We start from the raw sequence: 12,632 nt of genomic DNA, 5'->3' as shown, positions 1-12,632 counted from the left end.
AAGTGCTACTTTAAGAACTGGGTCATTTGGTTTACAGCTCCTGACAAATGGTGCCATGAAGACTTACAGAGGCAAGCTAACCAGCTCCCCACAGCTAGTGCATACACAGCTACGGTGTAAACAGGCCAGTATGCTCCACCACTGAATCAAACTACCTCCCAGAAATCAAGCAGGAACAAGAAGTCAATGCAGAAAACAGGCCAAGGTAACAGGCAGTGGCAGAGAGAGGGTTCTGAGAGAACCTCTAGCTGTGATGCCCAGTAGCATGGGTGACTTACTCTTTAGTGGTTGTTATAGTCCAGACCCCTAGGTAATTAGGAGTGGCAGAGGCGTAAGGCATTTTGTGAGTTTAAAGAAACATCTACAAGTAAAGAAAGATTATAGACTCCTATCTTTTTCTACAAGTCAGCCTTGCACACACTACTTGTATTTCTGCTCACATAGGTCCCCAGTGTTTTATTATTTGCCATTTCAAACCTATGAAAACAAATTGATTCATGCTAATTCTCAAGAATACAAAGCAAAAGGTGGCAGCACGGGCCCAAGGGAGCAGTTCAGCCGTAGAATCATAGGATGCACTCTTCGTGCATGAGGCCCTAAGCTAGAAGGTGCAGCAACCTTCATTCCCCAAAACTCCTTCCTTTCTTTGAAACAAAACAGATGTTGCTCTAAAAACTCCAAGTGAGAAACTCAAGTGCTGAGGTTACCATGGTAATCCAATATTCTTATAATAAACTAATTGGCTATAAATTTTCAGCATCTCCCACAACTTCATCCATGGCCTGGGTTATGATTATAGCTTTTAGAAATAGTTACAATCTGTGGCGCTTTTATTCAGTAGTACGTGACCTGTTCTGTATTAATTTGTTGTTCGTGCTAAAGTGGGGAGATACAGGACACGGGTTCTCCAACATGAGACTTATGTAAAGCATTAAGAAAGACACAGGGCAGATTGCTGGCTTCAGGTTCTAAATCCTGGCTCATCTAATCTGTGGCAAGGCTCAGACTGCAAGGAAATCAGGCCCAGAATGTGAAAAGTTCTTCTAAGGTATAGGAAGGATTTTTCTTTTCTCTCCAAGTTCTCAGTCACTTGATTTATGAGTTGTATAAAAAGGATGAAGAATTTATGCATGTGATTTTTTTGATAAAGTCACACTATATGTTCATGGTTTATATTATCATACTTACCACTAATAGAAGATGTTACCTGAAATACAGTTCTAAAGAAATCTACACTACATTATAACACTCTTTTGTTTAATTGAGTGGTATAATGTAGTGTAGATTTCTTTAGAACTATGTGTGATCTTCACTGAAAATTACTTGTTTGATAGTTGTAAAAAAATGGAGTTTTATGCAAATTTTCAGTAATTCCACACAGTCAAAGTTACTTCATTAATCCTTTTCCAAAATTCTTTCCTTAAAGATTGTCTCACCAGGATAATGCAAAACTCATAACAGGAGAGGCTTGTGGTCTCCCCAGTGGCCTTCTACTTCAATAGTAACAGGGCACGGTCCCTCCTTCCCCAGTGTCCAAGTCTCCTCCACCTCACACTCCTTGTCTTTCCTGTATATCACACACCCTTCATCCTATTGTTTTCTAGTTTAACTTTGTATTGACTCTTTGTGGATTTCAAACCGAGCATCTTGATCCCATTCACCTCCCAATCTCCCCACATTTGCCCTCTGCCCCTGCAATCATACCCCCCAAAACAAAACAATGTAAAATTTAACAGAAAAGAAAGAGGGAACAAAAAGCAAAGAAAAATCTCGGCTTGGAAGCTGCCTTGTGACACAGTGAGTCACACGGTGCATCCGTTAGTCCCTGTGTCTTCACTTGCAAGAGTTCCTTGCAGTGAGTCACTGGTCTGGTTTGAAGCCTCTGGTGTCTGCTACACTATCCATGCTGGGCCCTCACTGGACTCCTCTTTGACAAGCTGTTGTGAACCTGTGTTATGAAGATGCTGCCGCTTCGGGTCTGCAGGACCAACCCCTTCAGGTGCTTCAGCAGATCACAGATGAGGTGGATGTTAGGCCAACTCACAGCCCGAGTTGGTCACCTGCCAGCTCTTCCTTATCCTCACCACCAGGGTGCGCTGTCCAGCACTGTCCAGCTCCCCTTTGCAGTAACCAGCAAGGACAGAGCTGGTTTGGGGCCAGCTCACCCAACCTCCACCACTAGGCCAGCTCTACTGTGCTGACCAGGTGAGGTGCAGGGGCCACTCTTGCAAGCGCTGCAGCTGGTGGATAAAAATAGGAGACACTGTGATCTCAGGGACCGCTCTCACACCTGTCACAGGCAGGGAGAGGAGGCGGGAGAGAGGAAGGGCTTCTTTCCCTCTCCCATGCCACCACATGGCCGATGATGGGAGGGGCCAGATCCCTCATGCTCACTTTCTGCTGGCTCTCTCACACCACAGTCAATAGGGTCTGCTCTACTGTGTTGCCCAGACAAGGTACAAGGCCGGATTTCCTGAGTGTTACAGCATCAGGTGGCCAGCTGCAAGGGTGGGGAGGGCATTTTTATGACGCCTCCTTTAAACACCATGAATGATGCGGGCAGATCCACGCAGGAGGCAGGAAAGTTGTCAAAGTGAGCTAGAGACGCTGAGGCAGGAAAACCATGCACTCGGGAGGCAGCGGCAGGTGGAGCTCTGTAAATTCGAGACCAGTCTGGTCTACAAGAGCTAGTTCAGGACAGCCGCCAAAGCCACAGACAAACCCTGTCTCGAAAAAAAAATTATTTTGGAAGACGTTACCAGTAGTAGTTTGGAGTGGGAAATGACATGACGCTGAAATTGAGCCTCTCTGAGCTAGCAGGCTTTGACCCCAGCATCTGGTTCCTGAGTCTTTATTGGAAAAAAAATCTATTGAGATTTTGTTAGAAAAGAAAAGAAAAGAAAAGAAAAACAACAACACAGAACAGAGAACTACATCATGGTAAACTTAAAGTAGAGAGAGGGGTGGCCCGTGCTGGCAGGTTCTTTATCACAAGCCTATGCGAAGGTGCCACGCTCACTCAGCATGGGTCTGTCATTCTTACTCTAGAAAGCATACCCAGAGGCATCGTTTACTAATTAATCTCCTATGTACTTCTCAATCCAGTCAAGCTGACAAGCAAAACTAACAGTCACAAGCATCTGACACGCAGCCCTGGCCTTCTATGTTATTATAAAGAAGCAAAAGTCAGAAGTTCATGTAAAATCATTTATTCAGTTCATAAAATGAATGGAACTTTTTAGATATATGATGCACTGCAATGCGTGTGTTTAGCTTTTGAAGCAACCTAACTTTTTAAACTACGTCAAAATAAAGCACACGGCTTTACCCAGATGTTTAGTGCTTTTCCTGAACAACTGTGTACCGTGAAAGATCGCCCAATAAAGGCATCTTATTGGCAACCAATTAGCAGACTTGAGGGACTTACAGAAGTACAAGAGACCCCAAAGTAGGTGCGGCGCTAAAAAGTCTCATCCCGATGGAGTTCCCTGTCAGTTAACATCCCCCTTGTATACTCTAGCTCCTCTGGGGACCGCAGGCAGCTGGAGCAAAGTTGCACACAAGTGGGCAGCAGGTGCCTGAGCGAGTGACCAGAGTCTTAAGTGAGGTCCTAATGACCCTCCTCTCCCACTCCGTCTATGAGGGAATGTCAATAGGCCCAATCATGTTGAGAGTCTCTTGTGGGTAAAACATAGCTGTTCTGTTTACAACACTGACGGCTTTTAGGCTGGGACGACAGTGTTCCAAGCTGCCTAACAAGAAATCTTAATGATGAAGTGGTTGATAAACACAGAAGAACAGAAACAAAGGGTAGGTGAGCAATAAGCATTCCTTTTTGAATTTTTAAAAATATATTCATCACATTTGTAAAAATAAAGAGGGTTGAGGTCAAATGATAACTATTGAAGCACATCACACTATAATGACAATAAACCTGAAGCCCCTATGAGCTAACTGAGAAGTTGTCTCAAAGCCACAAAACAAAGCTTCTTGAGACTCTGGGACAGGGAAAGAATAGAAGAATTCTGCTTTGGGGACAAATGGCATTCTTCTGGCAGATGGTTGGGAAAGCCAAGTGTGTCCACATTATAAACTTATACTCTGTCAACAAGAAATACCAAAAAGCTGGGAATACAGAGGTACTGGCACAGAAATCAATGCCGGGAATTAATGTGCAGAAGTATATATCTCCCTGGAACAAATGGCTTCTTGTTTATCAGGACTGAGGAAAGTGAAAAACAGTATTACAAAATCTTTCTCATCTTGGCACATTGCATACATAGCACACCCCTATTCCACTGAAGAGAAACAGGTGTGGGTACATGTTAGTAATTGCCAAGACAGAAGAAAGAACAAGGTGAAATTCAGGAAATAGCAGAGCATCGCTGTGGTGGTCAGATCAAATATGCTTGCCAGTCTCCTCACTCCTTCTTCTGGAGGTAATGTGGTGAGGTGGGCATCTGTAAGGCGGTGAAGCAGACTCAGCACACCCTAGGGTCAGTCCCAGCTTATATGGGTAGAAATGTCGTGCCCTGAGCAGAAGTGCAAAAGGGCACATCAACCCTGTCTGCTTCTACTGTGAAACAGGCCTGTAGAACAGAGAGCTGACGAGGGAAGGATGGGCTGACTCTGCAGTCTAACACAGACAAGGGTTTTGTAACAGTAGACTAATTCTTAATTATACATGAAAAAGGAAATGATGTTAACTCCTTTCTCATTTTTGACAGAATAGCCTTTGACAACTATCCTTTTGGTAAGTACACTTTAAGTGTTTAATATCCCTATTTGGGAATTTAGACATAGGTCAATTCGTTTCAAAAGGCAAATCCAAAACCCTCCCTTTCCTATTGAGAAGATTGATTCAGGGTTGTCTGGCTAATAGTAAGAGAAAGAACAAACTATTTCTAGCACACCTCTCACCCCCTTCCTCTCTGGTTTCCTATGTACTCATTACTTGGACAGGTAAAGGAATCCTGGGAAATTTCAAATGCCCTCTACTTACCTGGATGAGGTCATAAAACTGCCTATAAAGTATGTGTGTCCTGGGATGAGTGTGATCTTATTTTTCTTTCCTGTATAACAGCTGTCCACACCCAGGCTCTCCCAAGTGTTACATGTGAATAGTTCAAAACAACAACAATAACAACACACACACACACACACACACACACACCTGTAGATTTCCTGCAGCAAAGTTCCCTGAAATAAAACAATCTAATTCTAGATATGCTGTTTTCAACATTTCTCAGTCCTGCATCCAACCTTCCATGCATAATCTAGCCATCTGCTGTCTTAGATGCATATGGTCATTGAGTTTTCATTAAGTCAGGCTCTTGCCATTAGCTTTATAAGTGCCTGAGACATCTTTGCAAGTTTACATCCATTCTTTCCCTTCTTACTACAGTATTTATTTTTCCTGGTCTGTTAAAACAAACAAACGAACCAACAAAAAACCTAGGAGCCAGTCTATCCAAGGTGAGTCCCTTACCATGAGACCATACTCCTTTTCTCGTGCACATCCCCAATGACAAGTCTTTCTCTTTTATCTTCAGTTCATCCTCCTTGCTTCCAAAGAGAAGAAACAACCAACCACAAGCACAGCACTCGCTGCTGAAGCTAATATTTTAATACCCACTCATTCTTCCATAGATCTTCCTTTACCTCTCTTGGAAGCTGAATGAGAGGCATATGCAGAATGCCTGATGCCAATTTTTAGTGACTCCAGGGCAAATTTTAATCAAAATATAAGATATTCACTATCTCTTATTCTTCCCTTCAGTCTTAGCTGTAACTTTAGAACAGAATTTTCTCACTATCTTGTTTACTTGCTGTATAAAAGAGACCTTTAGTGATGGTACTGTCAATCTCAGTTTAGGAAAAAAAATGAGATTCCTTCATACAAGAGGGAAGGTGATTTTGGTCCAGCCTATGGCAATCACATTTCAAAGCTAGACTTATTTCTTTGCTGTCTCCTTCCCTGCCTATTTGTTTAAAAGTGTAAATTTCATCTGACACCTTGACTTCTGTCGTGGTACTCTGTATCTTTGACAATCACCATATTCAGGATAAACCATCAGATCCCACAAAAGTTGAACATCTGTGTCAGAATTAAGTAGAGGAGCTACTTTTCACATACGGGAGATATGAATAAATTATGGAACTTAGGTTTGTGATCTGAACTTGAAATTCTGTAATCACGGCTTCAGGGGGTTTTGCAGACTCTAGTAGAATATCCAACTAGTAGGCAAGCATGCAGACACGGTAGTCATTGTCACAAAGTCATCAGAAAATGTTGCCCTCATATTAGTGAGTAGCAAAATGACCTACACACTGGGACACTGGGCATGGTGGTAGACAACTTTAATCCCAGCACTCCAGAGGCAAAGGCAAATGGATCTCTGAATTTGAGTCCAGCCTGGTCTACAAAGTGAGTTCCAGTACAGCCAAGACAACAAAGATAAAACCCTGTCTCAAAAAAACAAAGACTAACCACACCTCGCTGGTACCCACCCACACGTCAACTGCACACATCAACGCTCTTAACAACAATATTAAAAAACAAATTATGTGGATGAACTTTCTAACCTGAAGAAGAATTGGAAAATATACAGGGAGCAACTGTACAGCAAAATATTCTTTTTTGCAGATCAAACAAAAGTGATTTCCAAAAGCAGAAATATGTTGTATGAACTAAGAAAAAAATATCAAGCATTAGAAAGCTCAGAGAAAACCGAAGTCAAGACCCAGTCACCCTGAGTTCACAGAACCAGGTGTGGAATTTGCTGTTCTGTAGGTTTCCCTGTTAAGCATTTCAGTAAAAAATTAAAAGAGGATTTGCTGTACAATCTTAGAAGACGGGTCCCAATAGTAGCAAACAGTTGCTAAAGTCTGATGTTAACTATCAGAGAGTTGTTTTGACTGCCCAGCCTGTGGAAAATGAAAGCAGCAACATGTTCTTACAGAATGGAGTTTTTAATGAGTAAAGTTTGAGGCAGAAGACAACACTCAAGTTATGTTCAATAACCTTTCCTCCTGTAAGAATGAGTCTGATATTTGTCACTCTTCTCTAAAGTCCAAGGTCATCAGTCTTTTATGTATTATCAAGCTTCTAGCCAATACTTATAGTTTGGGTTTCTTTGTCATAGCTTGTTTTGGAATTTCAATAATCTGGGCAAGAGTTTATTCCTCTCTTCTGTTCGTGCCCAGACACCTGGGCTTACAGACCATAGCAAGAAGTTCCAGTGTCTGAAATTCTGCAAATTGATCTCAATTCGGTTGCTGTTTCCAGATGTGTGACTTCAAAATTATATCCTTGGAAATGTGTTTCTAAGGAGAATGCTGTTGAATAATGTGCTAATGACCTGACTCAGACTCCAGGAGAATTGCCAGTGTTTGTATCAGTGGTAGCAAACGAAGACAAACGGTACCTTTCAAAACCTATGGCTCACTTAAATAAATGCTGCCTCATGCTGCATTGGAAACTCATTGTAGAAACAGTCCCAGCATTCCACATGCAAGAGAGACACCTGAAATATTTCTTACAGAGGAACATACAAAAAGAGTAAGCAGCTCAGCAGTTCTTTGATGTCCTGAATGTCGCAGTCAAGAGTCACATCTTATGTTTAGCTAGGGAGGAAACCTGGCATCAAAGGAAGACTTGAAAACTTACAGTAAGGAAGCAAAAGTTGCAATCCTTTTTTCTGGAGACTCTGATTCCATGGTGACCGCAGCCCTTGCTGGTCGGCATATTCCTTTTAGATGAGACAACTGATCTTCTGAATGTGGCTTTTGTGACTAAACATAGAAAACAGCAAAGCTCAAGATTCCTCTCAGGGTGCTTCTGGGGCTCAGTGTCCTGATGATGCTGAGGTGCCAGACCAAGTCACAGAAAAGGTGGAACTAAAGGAACAATAGTCTGTCAACCCTTCTCAAAGTTAGAATTTGATTGAAATCAATGTTTCTCTTGAGGGACTACAAAATCTAAGAAGAGCTCAACTATGACACTGAGTTCAGCCCTTGGACACAGTTTTGGATGTTAGCATTGGCTATACCGTCTGCTTTGCTTTGCTTCTGGTGGAATCCATTGGTTAGTGAGTCAGGATGCTGTGAGACCTGACAAGAGCAGTGCAAAAGTGATTCTCACTGGGATCAGCGCCAATGAGCAGCTGGCAGGCTACTCCAGTCATCAAGTGTACTTCCAGTCTCTTGGTCTAGGAGGATTGAATGAGGCAATAACCCTGGCTTGAATTTCTTCTAGAAACTTTAGTCATAATGGTAGAGTTACTGGTGATCATAGAGGCAAGATCCCCTTTCCTGGATGAGAATGTTGTGTCTTTCTAAATTCCCTGCCACTTTGGGAGAAGGTGGACCTGGCTTTGCCCAGTGGGGTTTGTGGGAAGCTCATTTTATACTTTGCAGCTGTTGAACTCGGTCTCATCTCACAGTCTTGGCCCTCCTGCCGAATCAGGCCATGCAGTTTGTATCTAGAAATGCAAACTGGAAAAAAAGAAAGAAGAGACCTAATAAACATGGAAGGATCAAATTCTACCTTTGAAAACCTCTTTCAAAACATTACATCATAATGTGATTCCACCATGTGGTAATACTTTGTGACAATCACCTAAAAATGAACAACTGTTACCTTATTGTTGTGGGAAGGAAAGAACTATCAGGAGTACAGAAGAAGCACTAAGATATAAACAGGGCACTGAAACGCAGAAACTGCCGATGATAACACTGTGTGTGACTCTAAGAACAGTAAAAATAAATACACAAATAAATAATAAATAAATAAATGCAAGCCACCCTGCAAATATTAACAGGTTTTGCTAGCTTTTTGAAGCAAATGCTTTCCTTTTGAAGCATTATTGAAACTTTCAACATAATGTTTCCCTGGCCCTGGAAGTGTCTGTAGTTTTTCTGTTCTCTTTTGCACGAGAACGCCAAAAGTTTACCCACACACAGAAGGGTAAGTCAAGCACGATGGGTCATCATGGTCTATGTTGAATTCTATCTCTCAGAAGACATATTCTGAAGCCTTAACAGCTATATTTTGCAGTGCAATTGTATTTGGAGCTAGGGACATAACTGGGGGGGGGTAGAATGCTATATTGAGACAAGGTCCTAATCAACTCTGACTGATGTCTTCGTAAAGAGAAAGAACGGCACAGGCACACACACAGGGACAAGACCAGCCTTGACAAGCTAAGAGCAGACTGGAGAAGAAACCAATCTGCCTGGCACACTGATCCCTTGACCTCTAACATCTGCGGCACCTTATTATGGCAAACCTAGATAATAAGCCATCCATGGGGAGAATATCTCTATCATGACTGTAAACTGACAGTCTCAGTCAAGAAGAGGAGTGGGTAACAACTAACCTAACTTTATACCTATGTAATGTGTATGCTAATGGATGATTTTAGAGTGCAGTGTGGGAAAAATGGGGAGAAACCTTTACTGAAATGTGAACTGGGTAAGAAAGCATTACCATAATCAAGGTGATCAGTACACACAGACTTCTCTCCCTGAGAAATTAAAACAAAACAAAATACCTTTTTTCTCAAGTTCAGTCTTCTGTTGAAACCAAGAGACCATGATATGGACGTATTTCGTTATCTTTAAAATACAAGGTAATTCAATAAAATATACAACACCTTAATGATTCATAACCTAAATAAGAAGTATACCAATGAGATTAACAGAGAAAAACAAACAAATTAAGTCCAGAGTTATCAGGGACCTCAGTCATTATCTAGCTGTAACAGGCATTTCCATCTATGTCCCTTGACTCCTTCCCACAGAGTTTCTCAGCCAAGAAGACTTGCTGAATATAAACATGTGACACTTGTCGGTACTTACAATTTCTAAAGCAATCAGTTAGCAAGTTTCACTCATGGAAGCCCATTCATTTCTATGCTGATATTTTCAGTGTTTTTGTTTCAGTTTTGCATTGTTAAAGCTAAATAAGTAAATAATACGATCCTAAGCAATGTTTCTTCCGATGTGTCCTTGCCCTAGCTAAGGAAATTGACTCAGAGGCACCTGGGGTCAAATCCATGACCTTCACACTCTTGAGCTCCTAGATGGGCAGATTTTTTGGACGCTTCCATTTCTGTGACAACACACAGGTAATTCTTTTTTAAAATTGTGTAATTCTTTTTAAAAATGAATATGTTGTCATAAATTATACTTAATACTACTATGTTTTTTTCCAAAGTGATTTTCAGTGCTTACTTATTCTTTAAGCAATCTTCAGTAAGAATGAACAATGATATTTTTTCTAGTAGTTAATATATTTGGGTGGTGAGGTTACGGTGATTTGAGAACTTAAAAAAAAATTCTTCGATCTATTTTTTTATTTTAAGAATGGTATGGAGTGGTATATTACAGGAGACTGTGAAATTTTGACTTATAGCACTCTGTTTTTCCTTATTATGTGTAATATCACTAAACTATCTATCATAGTTTGATTTATGGACACGGCTAACAGAAAGCCTCGTGAAGAAAAGATGAAGTCTGGAACTGGAGGGTGAGCGAAGGCAAGCGCTTACCCTGAAAAGTCTCACTGTTCATGCAAGCATGAGAGCGTGATGGCCAGGTGCCACAGTAGATGAAAATACAGACTTCAATCAGCAGAGAATGAGACTGGGAATGTAGAAGGGGAGGGCAGGGGGGGGGACATTTAGAAAGACACACAAACAGGACAGACCCAACCTTCTCACTATCTTGCCAATCACGGATCCGTGTTCCAGTGTCCCTGACAGGTGGGGGATTCATATACATGATATTTCCTCAGGGTCCTCTTTCTTCCTTAGATATGTTATCCGGTAGGTATGTATCACACTAATTCATAATCTGAGTGTATCATGCAGTAATACTTTTCATCAAGTATGTCTTTAAATAGGTTTTCCAGACTCTTCATTGGCAAGAGACGTTCTTAACTGAATACATAATTAGAGATTGGAGCAGTGAGCTTTTCACTAAGTTGCATAGCATCCTAGCAGAATGCTGGGAAAACATTTACCTTTAAAGTTAAGAGACTGGCTCTGCTATTTTGTAAAATTAAGATCGATGGTGATACCTCATGACTATCCTAACCTCTTCATCAGAGGAATCCCTCTCTCATCGTACATGACTAGCTCAAGTTTTACCATATTCATGGACTTTTCATACACCTAGCTATTCATCCTCAAATCTGATGCTATCTTCTCCAACAGGTCTTTCTATTCTAGTAATAGTCCCTGTGCTTGATCCTATCAATAGGCTGTATTATTTTTTTGTATGGAGTTTTCCTGTCCCAACAGTGGTTTCCAAATGACCACATTAAGGCTTATTTATAATTCTTAGTCAATAGCTCAAGCTTGTTGCTAGTAACTCTTACATTTTAATTAGCCTGTATTTTTACTTGTGCTTTGCCACACGGTTCACGGTTTGTTACCTCATTTTCTACACATCCTGCTTACTCAGTAGCTGAATGGCATCTCCTCTCTGTCTACAGTCATCCAAACGTCTATGGTCAGCCAGTGGCTAGCTCTGCCCTCTGTCTCCAAACAAACTTTGTCAGAACACAATCAAAATATCACACATTTCCCCTCTTTAACTAATTAAAAAGGAAGGTTTTAACTAAGATAGTAAAACCATATGCAATAAGTACAATAACTATAAATATATACAGGCAATAATTACATTAAACAATATCTGAACTATTTGCATCTGACAAATTCAAAGAAAATACTCCATTATCTATTCTGTCTTGGTGAGTCAAAAGTGTTGTGTCTAATTCACTTTCTATCCTATCTTGTATTACCAACCCAAAACTATCTTTTTATATCTTTCAACCTTATGTACTTTACACCTCTTTTGTGAGTTTCTTTTCTGAATATAGAAACTAGGAAAACTATAACTATCTCATCTTCAACTCCATCAGAGACCTGAGAACGTTGTATTACCTGAGTAAACAGGAAGTGCAGAGCAAACAGCTTCCAAAACTAAGACATGACAGAAACAGCCGACTGTCTGGACAGTCCCTCTGTAACACTGGGGCATCCATCTTCAGCCTACAGGCCTACAATATCTGACAGACTTTTCTGTGAAGCAGGATTTTTGAAGGACTGTCATACCATTTCTTGGCAACTGCTTGCCCAGTTTGGATAGCAACTGTCAGCAGTTGAAGCAAGAGCAGTTTCTTGCCCAGTGGCTAACTTTTTCCATGAAGAAAGTAAACTCCATATGGAGGTTTGCTTTTTTGTTTTTGTTGTGTTGTTGTTGTTGTATTGATGCTCATCATCTTCCCTGAAGTAGATTGGTGCTGCCAGGAGCAGATATGTCTCATTGTCATAAGAAAAAGAACCTTATATTATTAAAACATCTTAAATGCCATATTCTATAGATCTCTGAAGTGTTCGATGACCATGTCTACCTAAGATATATCTCTGTTTGACCTTGAAAACATACCTAACATGACTATGAGTTTGATTGTATTAGGTGACTACTAACCTGCATTTCTTATTATCCTAAATAGTTTGCAATAATAACTTTCAAGGACTAGAATTTATACTACATATTTAAATGAGCTGTATAGATATAATACCTTAAGCAAGAGAAGAAATGTATAAAAATATTAACTTTAA

The 12,632-nt window shown here is 40.7% G+C and overlaps 1 pseudogene; it reads left to right on the top strand.

Annotated features, from left to right (window-relative positions):
• Nucleotides 1–3,332: 3,332 nt before the first annotated feature.
• LOC101826209 lies at nt 3,333–8,554 on the top strand (annotated as a pseudogene).
• The last annotated feature ends 4,078 nt before the right edge of the window (nt 8,555–12,632 follow it).

The sequence above is a fragment of the Mesocricetus auratus genome, unplaced genomic scaffold (assembly GCF_017639785.1).
Source record: "Mesocricetus auratus isolate SY011 unplaced genomic scaffold, BCM_Maur_2.0 Super-Scaffold_100009, whole genome shotgun sequence".
NCBI lineage: Eukaryota > Metazoa > Chordata > Mammalia > Rodentia > Cricetidae > Mesocricetus > Mesocricetus auratus.
The sequence above is the reverse complement of the archived record's forward strand: the minus strand, read 5'-3'. Positions and strand labels throughout refer to the sequence as shown.